Source organism: Emys orbicularis, chromosome 9 (assembly GCF_028017835.1).
Source record: "Emys orbicularis isolate rEmyOrb1 chromosome 9, rEmyOrb1.hap1, whole genome shotgun sequence".
In the NCBI taxonomy this organism is placed as follows: Eukaryota; Metazoa; Chordata; order Testudines; family Emydidae; genus Emys; species Emys orbicularis.
The window spans coordinates 67244745-67267658 of NC_088691.1; positions in this window are offsets into that span (position 1 = coordinate 67244745).

A 22914-nucleotide genomic window follows, 5' to 3' on the forward strand; every position below is an offset into this window, starting at 1 on the left:
GCCATGAATAGCTCACTGGCTGAATTTTGGCAGTAGTAAAAGCCACGTTGATCAGCTGTGCTTTCACTATTAAGTATCTTTCAAATCAGTTGGAATTACTTATTTTGGAAATTTAGAAAGGCACAAAGGGGAAGATTTGGCATGAAACCCCCCCCCCTCTCCTCCCCACACACTCAAATACCTTAACAGCAAAATTAGCAGTCACTGTACTTTGGGACTTTTATTTATTTATTTATTTATTTATGCACAAAATGGTGCCAAGAAGTTTTATATTCTGTGAAGCATCCCATCGTGCCACAAAAGTACTATGCACAGCCTATGCAAATTCAGCATAGATAGGTATGCCAAGTTTTTGGTCTTTAAATAGGACCCCATTACTTCAACCAATTTCACTGTCAAAACCATTACATAGGGTTTTTTTTTCTTTAAAAAAAAAAAAAAAAAAACAGTTTCAGATTATCTGTAACTTGGGTTTCACCTTCACAAACCACTAAGTGAGCCAATGCAAACTCTTTGCAACACTGTACAGAAAAACTGATATTGCAAATAAAAGAAATGAATACAAAGGCATAAATGACAGCACCTTTCCTTTTTTTCTTCTTCATTTTGTTTCAATTCTGCTGAATGATCAGGTGATAGCCACATTAAGTTGAAATAAGTGAATCTACTGACACATCTTATGATTCTACCACTGCATTTTGTCAATGCAAATTAGGGAAACTTTCAAAACACAATATAAATTAGAACAATTTACAGTAGCTATAACACCAGTGGAATACTTAGTCCCCTTCCCACCAATATAAGTGTTTTAAGTGTTCACTTAGGGCCTGATCCAAACACCATTGCAGCTAATGGTTATCTTTATATCCCCCTAAGAGGGCTTTGGATCAGCTTTTAAAAAAGTTTGTATCAAATTCTGCTCAATTTACTCCGCACAAATAGCTTTGGTGTAGTAATCTATGGGCTTGAATGTGAAAGTTGTTGAGCCCTCTGTCCCCAGTTCATCAATGTACTTAAGCATGTGCTTAACTTTAATTTCCATTCAAATCAATGGGACTACTCACAGGTTTAAAGTTGCGTGTTGTTAGGGTTGATGGATTGGGGCTAGACTGCTCAGTAGTTTGCATCACTGAGCCTTGTGTGAGTATGATGAGGATGGTTTAACTTTGAGCACAGTACCAGGTACAATAAATGGTTATTTAGTAAACGTGACTATAAACGATGATGAAAATATGTTACGCTTCACTTTTTCAATGGCAGTTTCGCACAGAGCTTCCACTATGCGTTTTATATTTGCAGATTATGTTTGTGCATTAGCACATGGGTATGGGAATTATATAGCTATCTAGCAACCCAATCCCTTATGCACAGGAGTTTAGAATCTCAACATTTCTTATGAGTGAGGATTACTCATGTGGCTAGGATAGGCACTGTGGCATGGAAGTTATTTTTAACAGACTGCAGCATATGCAGTGCCAATCAATATGCTGTAAAGAGTAAAAACATGCTGGGAAAAACCCTCTCAGTATTTTTTGTGTGATTGCAAAGAAAAGATCACTGATGTTTTGGTAATCTGTCATTTTGGTAAAGGGTATAAATAGAATGAATAATAGAAACAAATTGATCCTGGTATTGGTAAGGTAAAGATTGTGAATAGAGTGAAAACTGGTGTTAAATTGTGAATAAAAATCAGTAAGGAGAAATCAGATTGTGATATCAGGGTTCCATCCTTTTCACATACTGCACTACAACCCAGAAGGCTGTTACACATAACTCTATAGTCCTTCTAACCAAAACATATATAAATCAAAAATAAGACTACAATGTTATATGCTATATAGCTACTGTGAAAACGACATGGAAGCAGATTAGTAATCTTTATGAACATTAGAAAACTAGTTCCTCTTGCTGTATCTGCATATGGTAGTCATCCTTGTTCAGTGAGCTTATTAGAATAACAAAATGGCTTTGTTTGATAGTGTACCGTGGTGCAAATGATACTCTACAGGAACCTCAGCAACTGTTCTGCAACCCAAATCCCGTGCTTCCCATGGAAAAAGTGTCACATAACACTGTGCACAACAATGCAGAATGGTCACCCTTCAGGTTTTTACTTGCTGATTTCACAGGTAGTGAAAATGGCTGCCATACTTGATGCAAATACAAGACAACTGAGAATGTGTTCATATGGTCCTTCTCTGATTTCCTTGCTTTGGAAAAATAGTATTTTCCTGTGTAGCTCTGTTAAATTCTCAATATGGCTGAAGGGCAGGCACTTTCTCATATAATAGAACTTTATTGCAGAACAGAGGTTTTTTAAATTCAGTCTGAGAACAAAATTTGGAAATACTAAAAACCCTAATGTGAATTTCTCCCTTAGAAACTGGATGTGCAGCTCAGCAGAGTATGTTCCTTTGAGAGTATTAATTAATTTGAATTTATTAGCCTATTTTCATTAGGAAGACAATTATCATTCTGTTTATTTGAGGCAATTAATTAAACACTTCATTCAGTTTTCCAAGTCATAGTCAAACTGTGAGGCTTTCAACATAGCATATACCCCAAAGTAGAAAGACTTCTTTCCTTGCGGAGTCCTCTGTACCCTTTTTTGTGCCTTAAGCATCCTATCATTTTAGCTCTTTTTTTAATTTCAACTCACCATTAAGATGGGAAATATCTATCCACCAGTATTGAGTATTTATACAGCCCCCATCACCATAGCATCTAAGTGACTCACAATCTTTGATACTTCCCAGTCATTGCCCTTCCAGGTGCAGAGGGATGGCCACAATGACCATGGTCTTAGCATGAGTGCTGTGCAGGAAATCCCCTGAGTCCACACAAAACTATTATTGAATTCTAAGCAGCTGTAACCAGAAATGAGGGATGGGCCAGTGATGAGGGTATTGGACTTGAGAGGCCTAGGTCCTATTCCCTGCTGTGCTACATACATCCTGTGTGACCTTGGGTAAGTTATTTAAAATTTCTGTGTTTCAGTTCCTTGTCTGTAAAATGGGGGTACTAGCAATTCACCCCACACACCCTTGTAAGCCAACCCGTGGGAGCATTTTGTGTGTGGATGCGAGACATTTTTATAATTTTGAGCAGGAACAAATGGTACTTAGCACAGGCATCATCAAGGCCTCAGTGTGCCATCCCTAGAACTCCAGAGTCATTCTGCTGATGCTTTTGAGCACGGGAAGAATGCTTCTGGGAACTGTGAGTAGCATAGTAACCTTCTGAAGCTCCCACAACATAGCTGTGGCTTCTACAACCACAGCACTCAAAAACTAAGCCCGTATTGTTACTTTATTTGTTTCTCTGAGAAAGACAGCATGTGGAACTTCAGCTTTTTCTCTTCCTTATGTTTTTATTCCGAGCCTCAGAGTTCAATAGAAGTTAAGTGCTCTTTTCTTTCTTTGAACTTCACAGGGTTTTATTTAAACTCTTATCCCTGCCTCTCCTTTAAAACATGTTTATTAAATTTTTAAACTAACATAACAAAATAACATAGAAAAAGACATCAGAAGGAGCCATAAACACAGAATAATTAGGAGATCAATAAACGAGTCAGTAATTCTTAGATGACTTTCAAATGACCTTCCAGAATAAAAAAGGCTAACACTGTGTAGGACATACAAACCTTAAATGACAGTTAATGTGCCAGATAAATTTGAGTAGGTTACTAATGTTGATTTAGCTGTCTTCATTGTGGAGAGCTCTGCAGATCATAGAATAAAAGAATATAAAGAGAACAAAAGGGGCATGCACAACAAAGAAATATGCATAAAAGAAATACACAGGATAATGTACTTGACAGAAACAGCCATCTATTTCTTTGTTAACATAAAGACAGGAAGTAAGGACTGAACAGATAATAAACTAGCAGAATATTTCACCAAAACCCACTCTCAAGTTCATCATTGCTAATATTAAAGCATTACTCCCTCAGGAACTGAGCATGCAGCTTCTATAGCATTTCAGCCTCGAATTGATTGAAAAATTGTGAATAAAACCTATGATTCCCTCACAGCTGAGTAAAGAACTAAGTACCCGTCAACTGAGGCAGACCAGATTAGAAGGCTTTTGCCATTTCTTCTGGTTCCAGTGCTTTATGGCTGGATAGAGAAAGTAGTTACTAGTCTATTTTTAAGTGATTCTCCTAAGGTTACTGATGAATTGGCATAACCCTAGTTTTGTGTGAGGTTGACTGAAATATTACACTTAGGTATTTTGTTAAAATGGTAATAGAAGTTTATAGTTGTGAGTGGGGCCCTTTCCTTTTATTGTGATTCAATATGTAGCATTTCCAAAGTGCCTTCTCAATTTATGGGGCCTGGGAAGTGTGGGACTCAAAGGAGAGTAGGTAGAACAATGGAAAAATGTAATTGCAAAATCTAATTCTTGACTCCATTCAACAATGTTCATTTTTAAATCAACATTTGGATGTCTAGCTCTGCTTTGGATTAAAATCCACATTCACACATGTATGAAAATATTTACTTGCTATTCATTATTCACTACTGATCATTTATTATTTTAGAGTTTAAAAAAAAATGTCACTCATACAATCAAGAAACAGAGACCAAAGAAATCTCATGAGCCTAAACCTGGTCCCATTACAGCCAATGGGAGTTTTTTTAGTTTTTATCCCAAGTAACTTAAGTGATCATTAGCAGAGAATGAACAATGAATACTCCTATTGCCCAATTGACTGATTAATCTAAGAGAGAGAACATTAGTCAAATTATGTGGTCAAATAATTACAAATAATGGAAGGATTCAGGAAAATCATGGTCAGTTTGTGCATGAATCATTATCAGGAAAAAAGGGGTTGCATTTATTGACTAACTTGAGGAAGCAGCTGTCCACAGAACAGAGAAGGAAGCAGCGTAGGAATACGTTGACTGCCCTGGAAAAAAGGAATATTAAAAACTTAGCATTGGTTCACTCATTTTTTTTTTTTTTTGGTCTTAGACAAATTATACCAGGCGACCGGTACTATGTCTCCATCTTCACATCCCAGTGTAAAGCAGCATATTTCTTTTCATTTTGGATGACATTTTATGTTACGCCTATGACAGTTTAATTTCAGTTAACCACTGCTAACAGTGAGAACTCACAAAGAAAGCAGGCAGTCATGCAGTCATTGACTGTGTATGTAAATGATGTAATCCATTGTGTTGGGTCATTGTGGAGGACTCTTATTATAAAATTGTTCTGCCCCATCACTATAAAAACCGTTTTGCATGACTGACATTTATAAAATATACTGTATGTAGTTATGCAAAACTACCTAAAGCTGTCATAGCTGAAGCACTTTATTTAAGGGTGAGATCTTAAGTCACAGATGTTTTTATTGTTGATTCAGAGCTCCAAATGTATATCCATTAGTTAAGGCTTCATTCTGGGGCCTCACTTTTTTTCATGCATTACCCTTTTATCTTGAATAAATCATATGAAACTGCTTACATGGGGTTTGTATTCTGCTTTTGGAGCATTGATACCCTTCTCCTTTACCCCTTTTGCTCAATAAACCATTACTCCCTAGACCCACACCTTAGCCACATCCCCACTGTTTTCAAAGGACTGGAAGGGGCTCTGTTGATGCTACATCTTAATCAGCCAGCAGGATGAATGTTAAGCAATACAAGATACCCTGGTATATTATATGTTGAATGCTGCCTCCACAGGTCTCTCACACTTTGCTGGTTGAGAGATTGAGAAATGAGAACTTCAGCTTTGTACATGGCAGAATTGAGAACTACCACCGCCCAACAGGAATAGTCTATTTTAAACCCTCAGTCTTCACCTTTCAATAACACCTCCCCCAATTCTTTCCCTGTAGTTATGGGAGATTAACAAACACAATCTTATTCTGAAATCCCCCTTAGTCTGAGATTCTGCATGGTATCTGAGGTGCCCATTGCTAGTAAATGAATGACACGAGTTTTAGTGTTTCATTTGTGATTGCCTTCTACCATCACAAAATATACCTGCTACCTCCACAAAGTCCCCGAGCACAAATGGCCCATTGAACTTGGATTCAAAGAATACATTCATGCTCAGCACCTTCATTTAGCAATGCTGTGTGTGCTGCTTTAGTTTTGCTGGACTGAGTTTTATATCCTGACCAATAACTGCTGAGTTTGTTTTTTCCCCCATCAGTAAATATTCTGATAAAAAGTTAAAAATAGGTGGATATGCTGTTTTTCTGGTATAGCATTGTTTTATTATATTTGCTCCATAGGTGATTGGTACAACAATATTGTTATATCAGAATAGAATAACATGCTTTGCATGTACGTAGCATAGTCATATGTTAGTATCTGCATCAGCATTCATTGTGGCAGTGTTATCTAAGAATAGTTCTTAGTATTATTCTGATTCTCTCATTTTAAAAAAGCAAATCAAGTAACCATTCCAATAAGGATTCCGTTAAGATTTCCCTTCAAAAGACTTTCTGGAAAGTTTCTGAGGAGCAAAGTTGTTTTCTAAAACAGGTATACAACACCCTTCCATAGAATTTGCTTTTATAATTTATTTCTTGTTAGTTAGAGCGATGAGATCTAATTAAGCTTTCAATGCCAGGCAATTTCATTCCTGCTAAGAAGTACCTAATTTTATCTTTGTCAATATGTTTTCCTTTAAAAGAGGCTAGTATAAAAATCAATTACAGTGTGCATTGTCTTTGCCATTAAGATGGACAGACTTGTTTTTCATCATAAAAATATTTAACTGGATTTTAATTAAGTGTTTTTCTGCTGCACCCATATACCTGGACATGATCAGCATTTCCATTTCCTTCTTATATTTTAGTAAAGTTAAGCAAATTGTACAGAAAGCTCTCATTTTATCTTAACCTGCTGAATATAGAAAAAGAATCCTCCTTTGATTGTAAAGCACATTCTTGAATATTGAATAATTTCCCTTGCAAACATTTAAAGAAACTTAAAGGAACAGTTAGTATCTTGTTTGTTTTTGCTTCTTACCATCATCCTCTATCAAATTATATGTACTCATATAATAGATGAAAGCCCTATGGTGTAACTGCATTGAGTACAGGGTGTCATAATAGGAGTGAATGTGGTCTGTTGTGCTTGTTCCCACCCCTTCCGAAATTATTCTCCACGCAATTGAAGTTTCCATAGTCTTCCACCTTCTCGCTATGTTCAAGCTGTTGTGTAGAGTTTGGCTGGAACCAGATTTTCCATTTTGCTGGGAATTCTGTTTTGAAATCTTTTCTGTTCCAAAATAGAATGAAAACAAAACAAAAAACGATTTTAAAAAATCCTATAAAACAAAAAAGCTTGGGGAAAAAATCATTTCAGGTCAATAGAAATGTTCCTTTCTGATGAAATCAGAACATTTTTTTCCAGCTTTGAATTTTAAAAAATATATATTATGTAATATAAAATAAGTAATTTGAAATGGAAAATTGAAATGTTTTTTTTTTCCTGAACAAATTTTAATTGGAATTGACATATTTATGTGAAAAGTTTCACTTTTGATGAATCAGCATTTTGCAATGAAAAAACCTTCAATGGGAAAATTGTCAACCAGATCTACTTTTTGTGCTTTCCTTGTCCTGCTCCTTACTGAATGAAGCAGTCTGCAGACAATGCTCAAGGATCAGAAAATTCCAGATTCTAGAGCATATTGTCCTTAATAAGCAACTTGTCAAACTGACTCAGACTTCCCTCTATTAAATAGGAAGTCTAATTTGTAAGGATTATTAACTCTACAGAGCCCAAATCAGCTCCCTTTGGAGTTAACAGTAAAGCTCTCATTGACTTTAGTGGATGGAAAATTAAGCATTACAGTCCTGATCCTGAAAACACTTGAGAATATGCTTAATTTTATGCACAAGAGCAGTCGTATTGACGATATAACATCTAACCACATACATCAATGTTTGCTGGATCAAGTCCTCAATTAGAATTAGTAATACTAAACTATGCTGGACATTGGCATCATTTTCCCTCTGTCCTGATTGGATTGACAAAATTAAAGTTGCTTTAAAATACTAAATCTGGGATTTTCAAAGTAGCTCAAGGTGTCCTCCTCCAGTTAGGCTCCTTAGGTAAATTCCTGCCTAAAATCTTGGCTATAAAAGAGCGGTGAAGAGTCTTTCTATCTTAATTATTTCCATTATTTTTAGTATGTACCATAGTCTCGTTTTACTAGGAGTTCTTCAGACATACAGAAAAATACAACCTCACCTCAAATGGCTTACTCTGACCAGTCTGTGCTTAATATCCCTAGCCCTGAGTAAGGGTAAATGTGTAGGTATGCAATGGTCAGAGGAATTGTGATTGTGAAGTGTGTTTAGACAGTTCTTTTGCCACTAGGGCTGCAACCTAGGTTTCATCAATCAACCTTTCCTTTTACAGTCAACAAATAAATGTCCCAATGCTCCAAATAGGCTCACATTTTGGCTTGACAAATGCCCTTTATAACAAATTTTACATAGGATCTCTGCCTTTTCTTCTTACTTCTGACATGTTGGTAGGCAGAGGAGGCCTGAATATTTTGGTATTGTAACCCATGTTTCATCTCATCTCCTGGGCTTCCTTTCATGAGTTTCATCATTCCTCTAGCTGATGGGTAAATTCCTGTAAAGGGATATTTATGCTTGTGAATGCTCCAAGCTTTTCTTGCTGATTTCTTGCAATTTTAAAAGTGCTGTACATACATTCTCTGCCTTCTCAATGAATGCAGACTACAGCATATCCTCACAAACCTTCAGTCATCTACTCCCCTCATAGTATCACAAGCACTAAATAACTCAGCTCCACAGTCTATTTATGGAAAGGAAAAAAAAACCCTTCTCTGTGGGACATCAGTGTCAGTTTTTCATGGGGTTTTCAAAATGTCATTTTCTTGGCATAAATGTTACTGTAATTAAGTATTCTCCATGCAGCAAAATTGATTCTCCATTCTACAGTTTATAAACTTAAGCATTTCTTTGTGAATCCCCAGTTCATCTGCAAAGCAATGTGCCTGTTTCACTCAGCATGCTTTATTTTCATGTTACTAATAGGAGCCGCTTGTTTAAGAGAACAGAAAGTATTGTAATATAATCAAACAGTACGTGGGTTGTTATATTAATTCTATCCTAATTACGTTGTTGGCATCCAAATGACTCATGTTGATTCTAAAACTGTTGATAGTAATAATTCCCTTGTAGGTAAGGAAATGAATCGAGAGGGTGTATGAATTATGCTTGCACATACCTATCCAAGAATAAATACAATTTCCTTTTAATTTGTATACTTTATAGCCATCTTCACATATTGTACAGATATATAAAGTATTGTCCTATTTTTTTTAAATGTATGCGTACTCATTGCTTGCTTTCAGTGTTTTTGGGTATGCAAAGAATACAGGATTAATTCCATAGAAGTATTGTATCAATATAGGATTCCCGTCTGGTACCAATGCAGGTTATTGCATGATATCCTTTTCACTCAGGTGCAGGGTTTGTTTGTTTTTAAAATATCTGTAACCTTGCTTCACATGACTATAGGCAAAGTTAATGAGTCAAATTTAGCCTGGAGTAATCAGGTGGAACTCCCATGGAAGCCATTGGGTTAGAATCAGTGGTGATGTAAACAGCAATGAAACTCTATTTTACAATGTTCCTGTTATCTGGTCTCACTGCTCCACTCCCACCTCTATCCCTTTGTTATGTAACTTTCACTCATTTTGCATTATTTTATCAATTACCCACCTTTTCTGACCAGCTTACATTTCCATATACATCACTGCAGAAATCTCACAAGCATTGAGCTCAGGCAGTCCTGGGATGGAAGACCTCCACAGACACCAACACTGAGGAGGAGTTGGTGCTTCAGTAGGTAGGACTCCTCCTTGAGAGTTGGTAATGAAGCAATCTCCAGTCATAGTGTTAGGAGACAACAAACTGCTATATCTGAGATCCTGACTAACTGCTATATAGTGGAGATTTTGTGATATTTTTGTAAGAGTAATCAAACTAGCTCTGGTGTCATGGTTACCTTTTATTGTCACATAGCTACTGTGTTGCTCCCCAGAAACACTGGCATTTCAACAGTAAATGAAGTGATTCTTATATACTGTGCAGTCACTTTATAAGATGTTGAAAATCTTGTTTAATTAATGTCTTTATGTGTAAATTGTTTTGAGACTTGGGAGGAAAGGTGCAGTAGAAATGCAAATTATTCCAGAATTTTTATTATTTATAACAAAGGGATCAATCTATGTTGCTCCCCACCACCACCACTTTGTTCTGCAAAATGGCATTTTAGAAATACTTTTGATTACTTCACCCATCTGAAAAGGAAAATATTTGGGAGACAAGTTAAAAGAGGGCATGCAGTGACTGGCAAAGGAATGTTGTTTTAGTATTACAATGATTTCCTTCTCCCAATCACCCTGATGTCTGGAATCCTAAAAAGATTAATAATTAGAGATAATTACAATTTTGGGGAGAGACAGGACCCCTTTACATTTTGAGTTTGTTGTTCAATTCTGTCAGGTGAAGAGGTTGTGACTGTAGACAGGCAGCCAATTTTGATTCTGTTTCAGTAGGTGTCCCTTTATTGATGCTTCTCATTATTTTTCTTCTGTCATTTTGAGGGGTTTTTTTTAAATAAAATATAGGTACATGGCCCTGAATGTGTGTCTTTGGGGGGAATAAATATTTACTCACTTTTCTACATTAATCTTGGCTGTCTGGTGGACTCATTTCTGTTAACTCCATCATCCAACTCAGTCTGCCATTTGGATACGAACACACTCACTCACTTGTCTTCATGGACCATGAAGGAGAAATAATACCTAAAATACTTACAAGTTGTCTATTTGCTGTAGGCAGTGTGATTGGGGATCTTCACAGGAAAGCCAATATTATGAATATGAATCACAGTTTTCCTTCTGCTCTGAAGAACAAAAGGGCAATCTCCTTATTCTTTTGGTCCATTACCACCTTATTTCAGGAATTCTGGAGGGAATTAAACTTAGACTTGGATTGGATTTTAAAACCTTTTTTTTATGCCAGCTGGTGATACTTTAATAAAAAAGTATAAGCCATTCACTATATTATGTGCCAATTCACATTAGACCAGATGAGATTTTTGGAATCATTATCAAATGGTATGTTTTAACAAAAAAATCAGACATGGCAGGATTAGTGGGAAGGAAAGGGAAGTGTTTGTATTAGCCCAGGTATGACTGCAACGAGATCCAAATACATAACGGAAAACAGAGGGAAGGCAGGGGGGAAAAAACCTTCCATTAAAGTATAAGCTCTTAGTAAATGGAAAACATCAACCATTGTTTGGTCTTGCCTGCTTGCCAATCAGTGAGGAAAACTGGCTGCCAGTAAGGAATGATTATAGCTTTAGTTCCATGATTGCTCCTCCTAGACTGAGAGTGTTCATTAGAAGGAATATTACTATTCCGTCCTTTCCTGAAGCTCTGTAGGATGCTACTTGAATTTTTAAAAACTGATGGGGGCGGGGGGGGGATCTGAGAATTCAGTCTAAAGGGTTCTGTGGTAGTTCTGTTCTTTTTAATTAAATACTTTCAAAAATGCCTTGAAGTCAACAAGCTTCTTTTTTTCCAATCTCCCTAACTTTTCTAACAAACTATTAAAACTAATCCTGCTTGTAGGCTTGTGAAGCACTCTGGGTGGGAAAACCAATTACATCAATATTTTATTTTTAAAAATAGCTTGCATTTTTTCCCATTGAGACCTGTTACATTTCCAGTAGCATTCGTTACAATAGAGAACTGTTAAATACACCATTGGCATACAATCAGCTACCATTTATTTTACTGTTGAGTGATTTGTAACAGTAGATAGAAACCATTCAATATCATTGACAAACAACAGACAATCTATAACCCTGAATTATAGTTTGACTAGTTTTTGTAATGAACAGAGGCTTAATTCCAGCTCTGTTGTCTGAGAATGCCAGACAGAATTGTGAAGAGTAGAAATTAAAAAAAAAAAGTTATCTTTGCAATGCAATTTGGTCTAATTATTGCTGACTCTTCAGACAATAGTCAATAACCTTGATCAGAGATAGTGAAACAGCTGCCCGTCACTTGGAAAATCACCCACAAACTAAAAGACAGCTATTTTTTCCACCTGAGAAGATTCCTCCTAGAAATAGAATTCTACTGATCAAATCAACTTGTTAATAAATTTGATATCTTTTTAAATAACAATATTTTCCAATATCTCTAGTTATTTTAGGGACCATTAGTCTTCATCCCAAGTTTAGACATCAACATCTTTCATTCCATCACAGTAGTCTGTCAATAAATTAAAGCCATAGTAGGCCTCTTACTCATAACCTTGTTAGGGTCCAGTCCTAAGTGTTGGTGGGTACAAAGTAATTATCCTGAAATTAATTTCTGAGGTTGGACCAAGCATTGTCTCACCCTCTCTACAAATTCTATGTAAATCAAATGGCATGAAGTGTGTTCTGCAGCTGATTTAGAAGTGGCACGCATGCAGCTGTGCACATCTGGCACATATGTGTTAATTATTTTTTTTACTTGTTATGGCTAACAAGCAATAGCTGCCTGATTAGGGTGAGGAGATACCATGCAGCAACAGATTCTTCTATGGTATCTCTATTAGGCTGTTATACAATAGGAGCCCTCGTTGCCCTTGTCCCCCACTCAAACACATGCACACCCAATGTTTCACTAGTGCTAATTCTGATTCGCAACGTATCTTCTCCAGAATTCTCTACTCTAATTCTGAAGGCGATACTTTTGGCTGGATCTAAACTTCCATTGGAGGTGACCTTAACACTAAATGTCTGCACATAAAGCACCTTCTGTAAGCTCCTTAAACCTTGCTGTCTTTATAAGAGTCCATTCAGAGAAAGGAGAGTGTATGATCTCTTAATATGATTCACCCCAAGGGTCATTAATTATCTGGGTCTCTTATAGATGGGTTCATCTTAGGCAAATGATGGACCTTCTCTCGTTAGATTAGAGGACAGATTCAGCAATTATTGACAAAGTCCATCTTTGAAGGTACTGAGGCCATGATTACTTTATTGAAAGGGCAAATGGAGCAGCATATGGGTGGGAGTAATATTACTTTCCTTACAAGAATGGACAGGGAGATCAGCCATTCTAAACAAAGAAATACATAAGTACTCAGTTGAAGACAGTTTATTAATTCATAATCTTTGGAGAGAGCCCTTGCTCTTCTATAGTTCTATAGTTTCTCTTCTACAGAAATAAGTTGAATAAGATAATTTCCTCCCATGATTATTTTTGTGCTTTGGTTAAACACTAAATGTGCACTGAGATTAAAATCAGGAAAACATTTAGGTTATCAAGAATTGTAGAACAAATGGAAGACCTCTGGAACACCCAACTAATATGAGCACTGCCCATAAATAGAAGCCCTTTAAAAGAAGATGAAAGGGGTTTAATACTGACACCTTAAGGAGTACTTATATTTGATCACATAAACAGTTTAATCATCCAGTAACCATAGGAATGCTGAACTAGTCCAGCATAAACAAGAATCATTTGTTACCTGGGAACAACAATGTTATTTCAGATTCTTTAGAAAAAGAAAATAAATTTCTTGACTGGAAACAACAAATGCAAGGTAGCCCTTCTGGAAGGCTCTGTTCTGACCTTGTTAACTCGTTTAGCACCAGCTTTGCAGGAGCATGTGGTTGTCTATTTAATCTGGAGTGAATGATTTGCTGGATGTGTTGCTGAATTGTTTTTCTGGATTGTTTCTACTAGGTGTTGAGTACCTTCCGCTTTCATTGAACTCACTGTGAGTTGAGGGCTTTCAGCACCTCTCAGGATCAGACCTTTACTGCCCATTGAAATTTTGAATTATATGATCTTGAAGTACGGGGCCAAAAGATGTTTTTGAAAACCTTTTATCTAGAAGCTATGCTTCAGGGGTTTAAAGAAGCTTTATAATGGTATTGTCCTTTTGATCAAATACACAAAGTGCCTAACACAATTGGACCCTGATCTTTGATCCTGATCCTTGCATTGCTCTAATACAGATGATGATAACAACCACAAAGTAGGGAGAAGGAATCACCAGTGAGGTCAGTTTTAAAGCCTCTTACAGGAATTATGCCTTTGATGAAGACAATACTTTTCAGTTCACTTTTCCTTCAGGATATGGAAGGCTTTTGCCATCTCTAGATTAAAATTAAGAGTAATGATAACCTCTTAAAGTCACTAAAAGAGAGCTTCCAATCAAAGGATGTTTTCAATCAACATTCAGGGTAGGTCCACACTACCCGCCCGATTCGGCGGGTAGAGATCAATCTTCTGGGATCGATTTATCGCGTCTCATCTGGACGCGATAAATCGATCCCAGAAGCGCTCCCCCGTCGACTGCAGAACTCCTGCTCGCCGAGAGGAGGAAGCGCTGTCGACGGGGGAGCTTGCCTGCGCCGCCGACAGTAAGTAAACTTAGTTTACAGTAAGTAAACTTAGTTCGATCTAGGAAATGTCGACTTCAGCTACGCTATTCTCGTAGCTGAAGTTGGGTTTCCTAGATCGATCCCCTGCCCCAGTGTGGACCAGCCCTCAGTCACAGCTGAGACTTCAGGAGACTTCAGGGAGGTATGGCCACCTGAAAAGGTAATGCTGACTTCACTAAAATGTTACACTGTCATTGAGTATTACTGTTTTATTTGAGTAAATTCATAGGCAGTGTGCATAGCCTGAGGCTCAGGGACAGAGCTAACTGCAGCTTCTCAAAGGGAAAAGTAAAGAGATTTTACCTAAAATATTGTTAAATACATTTGACTCTTAACTTAAAATCCCACTGGCACACTACCTGGAATAAACGGTGAAAGGGTTTCATCTCCGTGAATCCCAGCTGGATGGCATGTATCCTTATATGAAATATTGATGGAGTTTAAGTTTGAGGCACAAAGTAAATCATTGTAACTGTAAATGCTGGGAATTGCCTTTATTTAACTGTCAAAATAGCTGTCATTTGCAGTGTTTTTGTCCCAGGATATGAAAGAGACAAGGTGGGTGAGGTAATATCTTTTATTGGCCCAACTTTGGTTGATGAGAGAGACAAGTTTTTGAGCTCCACAGAGCTTGAAGTCAACATAGCTGTAAAAAAAAAAAAAACCCCAACAAAGAGAAACTTATCAGAAAATAGGATTATATGGGGTGATGAGCTATAACTTCTTTTATGCATATTCTGGGGATCAAACCTGACCTTTAGAACCAAAAAGCACAAGCCCCTACCAGTTGAGCCATAGAAAATAACTCCAGCAGGAAGAAATAGGTAACGGATTTGATCTTTGCTGTGACTAACCATCAGTAGGGAAACAGAACATGCACTAAGTCAATGAGTAGCAATAACACTTCAAGAATGAAGGTTATTAAAGAAAAAGTAAAAGTGATTACATGAAATGAAATAATAATTGTATTTGGTAAGTAGCCCTTCAGGGGCTTCTGGGTGCTGTATAAATGTTTTAATATACAGCACAATTAATAATCTCACAAAGCAAGCAGCACATAGGGCCAAATTGTTCTCTTGACAAGAGAGACATACATAAGGGGCAGGAAATCCTGAATTATTATTGTGGAATTTCCTGTCTTATTCTCTGGTAGTGTGGGAGGTGGATATCCCATACAGCAAGGGAATAGGATTCAGACTCTTAAACTTGTGTATGTCTTGGGATAAATGCAGACTGCAGGAAACCTGTTGGGCATCAGTCATCCGCATGAACTCCCTCTGCCTTCTTAGTGGGCTCTTAGCCCAACCTTGGTACTAGGTCAGCACAAATCAGGAGCTATGAGTCTAAAGATAGGTCATGTTCTTCAGAAACTGAACCCCTCTCAAAGGGACCTCTTATAGCTGGAGAGGTAATACACCCTCTGGACTGTTTTTATTTCCCTAGGTTTCTGAGGGACAATTCCTTTTAGTGTCTACACTTGTGGGCCCTCCAGAATTTGGCCTGCTCCTTCTGCAGTTACAAAGACCTGACTGTGCCAAGCAATATGACATGAATAAACAGGAGGAGGTTCCTAATAAAGCGGGCTGGGATTAAAAGGGGGTAAAATACCACTCACATGTTTCAGGTATTTTTGTTTTGTAAAAGTGGGTAGAGTTCAAGTGAGACAGTTGCCTGGGGACAGCAAACTTCACCCTTTAGGGGCTAAATGCAGCACTATCCTTGCTCTCCAGTCATTCCCAGGGGAACCTTTGAGAAGTAGGTGGTTTCAGAGTACAGATACCTGCCAAGATGTGGTTCACAGAGCAGTCTCAAATATAGCCAGGTCCCTCTCCATTATATTGTATGTTATCAAATCCAGCAGAGCCAGCTTTAAAATCAATCTATCGCTTTATAGTCAGATCGTGTAAAGAATACAGAAAGCAGGTTTAATATGATCACAGCTGCTCCATCCACTGAGAGAGTGTGCTGCTGCAATTTTCACTAGCTGCAAGCAGCAGAGGAGCCCTCATGACATAATGAGCATAATCCAACCTTATGGTTGTGGGGTTATGTTCTACTGTTGAAAGGATACTGTGGGATAAATAAGGTCCAGCCCACGTTTTGGAGCTGGCATAATTTTATCCCATGCATGATGTCTGATTTTTCCATCCTTGGAAAGAGTGTGGTTTAAAAAAATGCCAATCTTCTCTTTGTGGTGGTCTTCTTCCAAATATCCCTTTTGATAAGTACGGCAGGAAGGATGATAGAATCTACTCATAATCATGACCTGCTGATGTAGACAAGCTAGAATTAGAATGGGAACCTTCTCTTCTTGCTGCTGTGTTTGAAAGAACTATTGTGTTCCTCTTTCTGCCTCACTGACTAACATTCAACATTTTCTCTTTGGCCTCTGTCTCTACATTTCTTTCTCCCTCTGTTATCATTTAAATGGTGTAAATGTATTGCTAAATGTTGGGGTGCATTTGGGGATACAGATTTCATTAAAAAGCCTATAAAACGAGGGCCTGCAATTGTTAATATTTACACAGAATCATAGAAGTGTAGAACTGGAAGAGACCTCAATAGGTCATCTAGTCCAGTCACCTGCCCTCAATCAGGATTAAGTACTAACTAGATAGTTCCTTACAGGTGTTTGTCTAACCTGCATGAATAGCAGAGACCATATTCACAAAAGTAGTCTCACTGATGTCAATGGAATGACTTGCTGTAGTTAAGAAAACTTGTGCAAGTAAGGGTATGGGCCCTAAAAATGTATTAATAGGCCCTTAGAGTGCTTTTCATCCATAAATCACAAAGCAATTTACAAAGGAGGTAAATAATATAATTAGAGCTGCGAGACTAAAATAAATTCCATTTTGCAGAGGATTTCAAAATTTGTTTTCATTCCAATTTGAAATGAAACATGAAATCATCAAAATCCCCCACAAAAGAAAACTCCAATTTTTTTCAGATCAATTGAAATGTTTTGTTTCAATAAAATGTAAATGGTTGGAGTATTTTTTTTATTTTGTATTATATATGTCCACTGGATCATGCTGCCTCCCATGTTCATTCCAATTGTATTCACCATCAAATATAATACAAAATAAAAATAAATTGAAATAAAAAGTCATTTTTAAAGAGAAATTCAAAACATTTCATTCAAAAAAATGTTGAATCAAGATGTTTTGACATTGTTGGAATGTTTATTTCCCTTTATTACCAGTTGCAAATTGGCCTAACATAGATGTCCTCTGCCCCAACCTGACCCTATGTGAAGGAAGTGGGCAGTTGGTACAGGAGCCCGCTTCACTACTTCAAGCTGGCTAAGAGTTCCTCTGGGACAAAAAATTACTTATGTCATCCATTAGGGCCAAATTTTGTGCCAGAGATAGTACAGAGGGATGGAATCTGGTCCTTCATGTTCAATCCCAACATCATATATTTACAACTAAAATCTCAGACTATAATACAGTAAATGCTATAAGAAAAAACTTCCAATTCAGGTTGTCATCTCTGAAAACAAAAATGGCAGGTCTAATGACTAAATGGGCCATTTTTAACAATATATACAGTTCCGTTATACTCCTTCATTATTTCCTCTGTAATTAGGAATTTAATCCCACATGTATTTGTTCTGTTTAAAAATTATTAACATTGCAAAGTATTCCTTTTGATATATTGATTTATGTATATCATGAATGATTCCTGAGGACCATAATAAAGAAGGAGAATGTTATTTAATTCTATATAAATATTAAGGGAAAATTGTTTTATTACCAGAAACCCCATTTCTTCCAAATTGAATGTCACTTTACAGTGAGCAGATGAAGAAAGGAGGACCATTAGAACTAACAGAGCAGTATTTGGCTCTTCAGGGCTATTATATTTCTCATAATTATTGCTCATGAATGTCTATATTCAGTACATGTTCTACAGAATCCATAAGGAAACATTGTCCCATTAGTGTATAGCAATTTAAACAAACAAGCTGCTGCCTATAACATTGACCCTCCCAAACCCAATTGCTATTATAGATTTCAACAAAATGCCTGATGTGATTTATTTATTTATTTGTTGGTTAGCAAATAATTTAATGTGCAACAACTATTAGCTGTGAGTTTTAACAGATGTACTTAAATTTGCATAAAATTGAAGCCATAATCTTCCCGTCTATGCATAGGTTCTTTTTGCAGTCGCTGACAGGGATTTCATCATATAGGAAGACAAGAAGAAAACATCTGGTTCTGTCTCACATACTACTTAAAAAAAAGCGGGGGGGAGGGAGAAAGAGCGAAATAAAAGGGATTTCCAGTGGCTTAGAGTGTCATATTATGTTTTTTCCCCTTCACCTTATAATTTTAGGTCTATCTTTTATAAGAGATGATGTTGCATTTACCAAGCACAAATTCTTTTCTCTGGGGTTTTCTATTAAAGGTAAGGAATGGAAGTAGCATGAAGCCCCACATATGTTTTCTAAATCAAGTTCTTTTCTTTCCTGAGGAGTAGAGGGCTAACCAGATTAAATCCAGTCTCATATGGAAAAGATACATTTCCCATATGTTGGTTTTATTTTTATATATATATATATATAAATAAAAAAACCCAACCATTCTGCCTTGGACTGTGATCTCATCAGATCTCAAAATCTCAGGCCTGGGAGATCCTCCAAGGAAAACGCAGGATGCTGCCAAAGGTGGTGGTGTTGATTCAGAGGGTGGCAGTCTTCCCTCTGAGTCAGTACTGACCTAATGTCTAGGCATAGTGAAGTTGGAGAGCCATCTTCTGAATGAGAAGTGCAGGTCACAGTGCACTCTTTGCAAAAGTAGGGATATAAGCCCTGTTGTTCTGGCTTACATAACTTGACTCTCAGTAACAGCAGTGCTTGAAATTCACCCTGTGCAGTGGACTAGTCTTGGACTGAAATTAGGAGAATTAGACTTTACATTTTAGAAGAATTTAAATATATAACTGAAAGAAAAGGGGGACATTTTTTGATTCATAGTGATCTGTTAAAAGGCATAACAACAAAAGTTCACAAGAAGACATAAAAATGAAGTAAGAATAGAAATGATTGTGTATTATTATGATCTTAATAGACTCTGTCTAATCAAGACTTAGGACCAGGTCTCCAGAGCAGTGCTTGATTAACCTTGATTGCTGGCGTATAGGTAGCTTTCCAGAGACTAGCTCTAGCATGTATGGTACTGGGGACTGTGCCTTTAAGGGCTGAGCTTCCAAGACAGCAAATCTGTGTGGGGAAATGTGAAGCTCTTGTAATGAACCATTAGTTGGAACTGGATACGGAATTGGATGAAGCAGAGCTCTTGAAATCACCTTGATCACCAAATGATCAGGAGTAAAGATGAACTAAGAAAATACCCCAAGTTGAAGAATGGAACAGTTGAAAGTCCCACCAGAGCTGAAACTTTCTGGAAATGGAGAAAACAATTGTAGAAGGTTTAAATAGCCCTTCACTTTGTATCTGGAAGAAACAGGTGCCAGCAAAAAAAAGATGCCTGCTAAAGTCAGCCAATAGCCTTATTTCTGACAATGTGTTTAACAGTTTTCATTTAACTCAGGCAGATAATGCTAACTATGAAACTATTAAAAACTGAGTACTGAACTCCATATGAAAATGAAACATATGAGAGAGAGTTTTTACTAATGGAAGGTGAAACCACTGAAGAATTTGTGACTGATCTAAGGCTGCTGATCCAATCTTGCCATTTTGGGGGGGGGGGGGGGGGGGGGAGAGACAGAAAGGAGGAAGAGGGATGAAGGGACTAACTGAGTCCCTGGTAAGAGACCAGATTGTGTTTGCGATCTGGAACAAAACACTCAGAGCCTACTCGAAGATCCACAATTAATCCTTGACAAAGCAATTAGAATTTGCCAAGTAAAGAAAGTCACTCAGTACAGAATGAAGCTTATGGAGGAGGGAGAGTGCAGAAATGATAGAGAAACCAAAATGCTATAAAAAAAGGAGACCTGAGGCAGAAAACCTTGTAAAGCTCAATGTCAGAGTCAGGGAGGACTTGACAATGTATAAAGAAACCGATAAGGAAAAATAAAAATATCAGTAGGATTTGAGGACCTGTGAACTGCTGCTGCTTCATGAAGATGACGCTGTGTCTCTAGAAGATGGGTAACAATGGTCACAAACAACATTTCTCACAGGAGGTTGCCTGCAGTTGTATGAGGTTGGCTCCCAAGATTCACACTACAGAGGAATGAGCTACACCTTCTCCTAATCCTAGAAGGGAGGGAGATAAGAGGTACCAAGTCTGCCCTACCAAGTATTAGGCAGGCAACAACCACGGGCAATGAGGCAATGGAGCCTCAGGACATGGAACAACCAGAACGAGTGATGTTTGCTACCTTCTGACATCATGCTCCAGAGGAATCCTGAAGGTCCAAGCAACAGCACAGGGCACCTCAAATACTGATTGAACATGAAATGCCTTTTTTGTTTCAGATTCCACCAAAAACGGTTAGCAGCAACTGAATAACTAACATAGTGAACATCAGGGTATATGGGATAGTATCTGAAGCTAAAATAGGGACAGAACAAGTTAAGAATTACTTAGATGTCAAGTCAGCAGGGCATGATGAAATATATTCTAGAATACTTAAGAAATTGGCTGAAAAGATCTCTGAGCCATCAGTGACTCTTTAAGAACTCATGGTGGATGGGAGAGACCCCAGAGGAATGGAAAAGGGACAAATACAGTTCCTATCTATAAAAGGGGAATAAGAACAACCCAGGGAATTATTGACCAGTCTGCTTATCTTCCATACCCAGAGAGATAATGGAACAAATAATCAAACAATCAATTTCTAAAAACCTATAAGATCATAAGGTGATAAAATGGATTTGACAGGGTAACAAGCCTTATGTATAGGAGGGAAGCAGCAGCTGTGATATATTTTGACATTAGTAAGGCTTTTTATATGGTCTCACATGACCGTCTCAAAAAAAGCTAGGGAAATATAGCCCAGATGAACCTACTATAAGGTAGGTGCAGAACTGCTTAGAAATGTTTACTTGGAGAGTGGTTCTCAATCAATCTGGAAGGGTATATTGAGTGGAATCCTACAGGGATCTGTCCTGGGTCCTGTTCTATTCACTGTCTTCATAAATGGTTTGGATAAGGGCATAGAGAGTACAGTCAAAGTTTGTGGACCATACCAAGCTTGGAGGGGGTGCACATGTTTTGGAGGACAGGATTAGCATTCAAAATGGTATTGACAAACTGGAGAAATGGTCTGAAATAAATAGGATGAAATTAAACAAGGACAAATGCAAAGTATTACACTTAGGCAGGAATAATCAATTACACAAATACAAAATGGGACATGATTGCCTAGGAAGGAGTACTGCAGTCTGCAGAAAATGATTTATAGTGCATGAATGATTTATAGTGCATTACAAACTAAATAGGAGTCAAAATATAATATTGTCAAAAAAAAATAAAAAATAAAAAAGCAAACCTCATTCTGGGATGTATTAGCAGGAGTACTGTAAGCAAGACACAAGAAGTAATTCTTCCAGTCTTCTCAGCACTAATCAGGCTTCAATGGAAGCACTGTGTCCAGTTCTGGGCACCATACTTTGGGGGGGGAAATGTGGACAAATTCGAGAACGTCCACAGAAGAGCCACAAAAATGAATAAAAGTCTAGAAAACATGAGCTATGAGGAAAGAGTGAAAAAAATGGGTTTGTTTACTCTGGAGAAGAGAAGACTGAGGGGGGACATAAGTCTTCAAGTACATAAAAATGTTGTTATAAAGAGGAGGGTAAATTTGTTCTCCTTATCTACTGAGGACAGGACAAGAAGAAATAGGCTTAAATTGCAGCAAGAGAGATTTAAGTTAGACATTAGGAAAAACTTCCTAACGGTCAAGGTAGTTAAGCACTGGAAGAAATTATCTTGGGAGGTTGTGGAATCTCTGTCATTGGAGATTTTTAAGAACATGTTAGACAAACACTTGTCAGGGATGGTCTAGATAATACTTAGTCCTGCCTCAGTGCAGGGGACTGGACTAGATGAGGTCCCTTCAAGTCCTACATTTCTATGATTGTTAGTAAGTTTAGTTATTAGGATGATTTTAGGTATTTGTAATTGTGTTTTATTAATTTTTTTAAGTGTCATTATGTTTTGGGGCTTGGACTGTATATTTAAGGACTGAGTTTCACTGACAGAGTCTGGGTAGGTGCTGTGAATCTTTTGTTATGCACAGCTAGTTGGAACCAGATACAGAATAAAGCAGATCTTTTGAAAGCACCTTAAGTACTGAATGATCACTATACACCACCATGTGCTGAAACTTGTCCTGATGTCTGCTTGACTTCTTCAAAGCATCTGGACATGCTGCTAATAATACCTTCTTACACCTTCAGATAACCAGGCAGCTTCTTTAACCTTAGAGGTAAACTTGGCCTCAACAATCCGTGCAG